Here is a 5133-nt window from a genome sequence, read left to right on the forward strand (position 1 = left end):
AGCAGGGAGCCCACTTCTCCCCACCACCCACCTGCCTCTCTGCCTACTTGTGATCTCTGTCTGTCAAATAAATAAATAAAATCTTTTTAAAAAAAGTAAAAATTACAATAGTGTGTTGTGAGGTTTATAATGTGATCTAAGTAAGAAGTACGACGACCCTAGCACTGAGGCCAGGAAGGCAAGGTGAGTAGAATGAGCTGTTATGAGCTCTGCACACCATTCATGAAGTAGCGTACTATTGCTTGGAGGTGTAGAGTGCTAAGTTAAAGAGCCACAGTGTAAGTCCTGAGCTGATGAGCAAAATAACAAAACAAAGAGTTACAGCTAACAAGCCGTCAAAGGAAGAGTGGGATCATTAAAATACTCAATTGGAAGAAGAAAAAGGAGAGAAAATAAAAGAAACAAGAACCTATGGGGCAAAGAGAAAACCAAGAGCAAGACGATGGACTTAAATCCAACCTTATCAATAATTACATTAAATGTAAATGATCTAAAATCCCAATTAAAAAGGCAGAAATTGTCAGATTGGATTTTTTTTTTTTAAAGAAAGCAAGTCTCAGATATTCGCGACATTTAATAAAGTTGCTTAAACCTGAAGACATGAATAGGTTAAAAGTAAATGGATAGGAATAGATATACTATGGTAACACTCATCAAAAGAAAAAAGCTGCTCACATTAACTTCAGGCAGGGGCATCTGGGTGGCTTTGTCGGTTAAGCATCTAACTCTTGGGTTCAGCTCAGGTCACGATCTCAAGGCCACAAGATCAGGCCCCTCGTGGGGCTCCCTGCTCAGCACGGGGAGCCTGAGCTTCTCCCTCCTTCTCTTTCCCCTCCACCCTTCCCCCTTGCTCATGCTCTCTCTCGCTCTCTCTCTTTCAAATAAAATCTTTTAAAAAATTAAAAAAAAAAACTTCAGACAGAGTACATTTTGAGCAAAGTAGACTCCCAGGCATGAAAAGGTCATTTCATAATGATGAGTGGGTCAGTTCATCAAGAGAATGGAACAATTGGGTTAGCACACCTAATGAGAGTGCTTTACAACACAGAAAAATTGTTGTCACTGGAAGGAGAAATAGACAACTCCACAACTACTTTTCTAAAGATTTTATTTATTTATTCAAAAGCCAGCACACCCTTGTGCACAAGCAAACTCCCCAACGAGCCTGACCCGAGGCTTAATCCCAGGACCCCAGGATCATGACCTGAGCCAAAGGCCATCACTTGACCTACTGAGCCACCCAGGTGCCCCCAAACCCACAGTTCTGGGAGGATTTCAGCACGTCTCTGTCAGACAAGGAGAGAAGGAAGTAGAAACGCAGGAAGGCCGCGGAGAGTCCAACGGCGCCGCCGATCCAATCAATGACCCTGAAAACAGCCGAATTCACATTCTTTTCAACTACACATGAAGCGTTTACCGAGGGAAACCATATTTGGGGCCATGAAACTGTTCTTAGTACTTCTAAAAGGATTCAAATCGTACAGAGCAAGGCCACCACAGAACTGAATTCCAAACGTCAAAGAGAACAGTAGGGGGAAAATCCCCAAATCCGTGCGCTGTGAGCCGAATTCCCAGACAGACGCCCGGCCTTTCCCCCTGGCCTCACCTGTTTCACGTGAACCGGACGAAGGGAGCTCAGCGTCTGCCATGAAGGTTACTGTTCCGCTGACTTCAAGATAGGGAGATTTTTTCAGGGGTGGGGCCCGACCTCATCAGAGTGTCCCAGTCAGAGATCTGAAGCAGGAGAGAGAGGAGCTCGGTCACCACAGGGAGGAGGACCGCAGGCCTGAGAGGGGCTGAGGGGACCTGAGAGTGACGCCTCGCTGGCCGTGGGCTGGGACGCTCGGACGTCAGTCCTCCAGCTGCAGGGGCCTGAGTTCGGCCAGCCACCGGCATGAGCCGAGAGGACCCTGGGCTCCAGACAGGGGGCCGGCCGCCAGTCCCCTGGTTTCAGCACCGCCCGGCCGGGTCCTGGCCCCTGGCACCGGTGACGAGCAGGGGGTGTCGCTGGAAACCGCCACATGTGTACTTGCTCATGCAGCAACAGAAAACGAAAACAATATAGAAATTAAGCGACGTGCGTCAGAGAACTCAAAAGGAGAATGAGAGTGTTTCGAAAAGAGTGAAAATGGGAACACAACAGGGAAATGCCTGAAAATGACCTTGTGGCCGGACCTAGAGGGTGTAGCACCGGGGGAACTAAGTCAGAGAGAGGAACTACCCTGTGATCTCACCCTTATCTAAGAATCTAGAAACAAAACGAGCAAAGAAACCAGAGACAGGAGGGGCTGGGGGCGGAAATGAGGGTGTGACCGGCGCGGAGAAGCTGCGCAGGGATGAGCAGATCACCAGGTTGCACACCCGAGGCTAATAAACACCGTTAGTTAACTGCACCGGACTTCGAAAAATAAATTGTTTTTTAAAAAATTCATCGGATTTGGCTACGTCACGTGAAAAGCGAGGTCCCAAATCAATGACCTCAGCCTCCACTTGAAGAAACCAGAAAAAAAGAAAAAAGAAACGTCTGGTCGGCAGAAGAAAGGGAGGGAGTAAGCATCACAAGAGCAGAAGTGTACGGAACAGAATATCTGTGAAGCCAACGCCATCTTTTTAGAAATCAAACAAACTAATCCAATTCCAGAGCGTCCGACTGATCCAAAAACAGCAGGGGCAGGACCCCGGCCATCTGCGTCGGGAGCAGGACAGCGGCCTGCACTGCAGACGCGGCTAAAGCAGTGCAGAGGAGGGACGGTGGTGGCCGCCTTCCTGCCGGGACGACAGACCCCGCAGCCCGCCCGAGGAGGCCCACCAACCTCCAGCCAGCGGCGGAGATGGAGATTGCTGCTGAGAAAAGCCTCACGGTGTCCAGGAGCGACGTCCTCGTGTACGGGGGTTTGGAGAGGACGAAGCGTTTTCTGCTCATTCTCTGAGGCCAGCAACGCTCCAATCCCATAACCGGGCACAGATAAGAAACACCACAAAGAGAAATGCAAAAATTCTTAACAAACATTTAGCAAATCAAATCCCCAAATGCATAAAACGGATAATACGTGGCCAAGTGGGGCTTCTCCCGGGAATGGCAGGTTATTTTAATGTTTGAAAATTAGTGAATTTAGCTCATCATATTAACAGACTAAAAGAAGAAAAAGCATGTGATCAGCTCCAAAAGCGCATTTTATTTTATTTATTTGTTTTAAAGATTTTATTTATTTATTTGACAGACAGAGATTACAAGTAGGCAGAGAGGCAGGCAGAGAGAGAGGAGGAAGCAGGTTCCCCGCTGAGCAGAGAGCCTGATGCGGGGCTCGATCCCAGGACCCTGAGACCATGACCTGAGCAGAAGGCAGAGGCTTTAGCCCACTGAGCCACCCAGGCACCCCCAGAAAAAGCATTTTAGAAAGACTTGCCCTAATTCCTCGTTCCCAGAAGACAGCGCATAACAGGGAAGTCCCACACCCTGATGACAGGAGTGTAGGAAAAAGCCCACTGATGTTGTCCTGAGCGCAGGGGGAGGGAGTGGAGAGCCAGCGGACGCCTGGCCCCACCCCTGCTTTCCCACAGGGCACCTGAGGCTTCGCCAGCGCCAGCCGGGAAAGGAAAACAACGCATCCGAACAGGAGGGAAGTAGATGCTGTCTCCCTTACTGAGGAAGACACACGCGTCTTGGCTGAGACCCTGCAAGATGTCCGAGGTGCAGGAGCCCGCCCATGAGTCTCGCAGGTGGTAGCGCAGGAGGTCGCCCGCACACTTCACCTGTATTTCTGACCCTACGCACACGCGTTCGGAGACCGAGGTTTCAAAATGCCTTTGACGGAAGAATAAACAATAGAACACGCCGGCAGGCACGTTTGCGAGACGCTGTCTGAGACGTGTTCTCTGAGAACCGTGAGGCTGGACAAGGGGAGTGAAGCCTTCCCGATTCCCCGAGGGTCAGGGACAGGAGGGCCCCGCGGGACTCACGGTCAGTCCCGATCTGCATCAGAACCGGGAGACCTGGGGGGTTTCTGCAGCAGGTAACAAGCGGACTCCAGACTTCATACAAAAACACAAGGACGAAGAAGAGGAACGCCGGGGCCTCAGAGACACGCCGCGGAGCCTCGTGTCCGAGCACCCTCCAAGCCCAGACCGTGGTGTCAGAACAGCGCCCGGAGCCGGACCCGCCCACGCTGGCCGGCCGGTGTTGGGCCACACTGCCACAGCGAATCCACGGGGCAACCATTACCTTGTGAACAGAAGGTGTCGGGACGCAACCCTTACCTCCCGCAGCCAACAAGGCTTCATTCAAAGGGAGGAGAGATCTCGGGGCAGGGGCCGCACCGCGAAGCTTCCGGAAGGAAGCGCCGATGAAAACCTCGCTGGCCTTAAGTCTGGCAGAGACTTACCGAACAGCACTCGGAAAGACGGTAGAGAAAATCATACACTTGACATCATCAAAAATGTTTTTTTTTTTTTTTTTTGAACTTCTCTTCGAAAGACACTGTCAAAAGATCGCAGACACATACCACTAGCGGGGAGAAAATATTTGCAAAACACAGAGTTTTTGCAAAAAAAATGAAGGATGTGTAGCTAGAATACGGAAAGAGCTTTCCCCGCCCGGTAACAGAACAAACACGCCCCGATAAAGAACCGGGGGAAAGGCTTGAAGGCACACTCCACTCCACGGAGATTCTCCAGCGGCCGAGGAGCGCAGGAGAAGACACCCACGTTCATAAATCGTTCGGGAAACGCAGAAGAAACCCGTAGTGAGAGGCCACGCGAGTCCTGTGGAGCAGCTCAGATGGGAACCAGGCCCTCGGGGAGGGCACGGGGCAGCGCGGGGCCCACGCGTCCTGCAGACACGGTCTGGACGCGTCTTCACAAACCCCCCCCGCCTCCCATAGGACCCAGCGGTCCCAGGTGGCCACGCAGGGCAGTCACAAGCGCACGCGCACACAAAGCCTGGCCACCCACACACGTGTCCATGACTAAATGGATGGTCAGGTGTGGCGCACGCGTGTGCTGGGACACTCTTCATCAGGGAAAGCTATGTGACAGCGATTGTGGTGGGCAGAACAGTGTCCCTGAAGACGGGCACGCGCCCACCCTTGGAACCGCATCCAGGTTCCGCTGCCCCAGGAGGGGACACGAGGCTGC

At 51.7% G+C, this 5133-nt stretch overlaps 1 long non-coding RNA gene across 1 annotated transcript; it reads right to left on the reverse strand.

The window, feature by feature from the left end:
* Nucleotides 1–1094: 1094 nt before the first annotated feature.
* LOC101690575 lies at nucleotides 1095–2096 on the reverse strand. Its single transcript, XR_199981.3, has 2 exons — nucleotides 1607–2096; nucleotides 1095–1367 (listed from the first exon to the last, which is right to left on the reverse strand). It is a non-coding gene; the product is annotated as an uncharacterized LOC101690575 (long non-coding RNA).
* Nucleotides 2097–5133: the final 3037 nt, after the last annotated feature.

Source organism: Mustela putorius, unplaced genomic scaffold, assembly GCF_011764305.1.
Source record: "Mustela putorius furo isolate JIRA1106 unplaced genomic scaffold, ASM1176430v1.1 tig00000127_pilon_pilon_pilon, whole genome shotgun sequence".
NCBI lineage: Eukaryota > Metazoa > Chordata > Mammalia > Carnivora > Mustelidae > Mustela > Mustela putorius.